The following is a 604-nucleotide window of genomic DNA, read 5'->3' as shown; positions in this document are numbered from 1 at the left end:
CTGCAGCAAGACGAAGATGATGTGCCCCCACCCAAGGCAGCGCCGCGGCCTCATGCGCTCTATGTAGACTCCAGCAGCAGCAATACAGCAGCAGCAGCAGCAGCAGCAGCAGCAGCAGCAATGTCTCACGACAAGCTGTTCAGCAGCAGTGGCAGCGCTGATTCATTTGGCTGCAGTGCAACAACAGCAGCAGCAGCAGCAGGTGCAGCAGCAGCAGCAGCAGCAGCAGCAGCAGCGGGAGAGGGCCCTGAGCGGCTGCTAGATGCGCTGCTGCTGCCCCCCCGTTTGCTGCAGACACCTTGGGGTGTAATGGGAGTAGCAGCAAATGGAGACTTTCGATTTTCCTTCACCTGCAGAAAGGAGACAAAAGAATTGTTTCGTCAAGTCCCGTGCTGCAGCAGCCACTGCAGCAGCTGCAGCAGCAGCAGCAGCAGCAGCAGCACGTGCGGCAACAGCGCATGCGCGTGGGAGCCCGACCACTGTTGCAGATGCAGCGCAGCAGCAGCAGCAGCAGCGGAGGAAGCCCCCAACAGCGGCAACGCCAACTGCAGCAGCAGCAGCAGCAGACACGGCTGCGGTGCGCAGCGCGAGAAGGCTGTCGCTC

The sequence above is a fragment of the Eimeria necatrix genome, genomic scaffold, assembly GCF_000499385.1.
Source record: "Eimeria necatrix Houghton genomic scaffold, Enh_scaff1354, whole genome shotgun sequence".
Taxonomy (NCBI): Eukaryota; Apicomplexa; class Conoidasida; order Eucoccidiorida; family Eimeriidae; genus Eimeria; species Eimeria necatrix.
Note: the sequence above shows the minus strand (reverse complement) of the source record.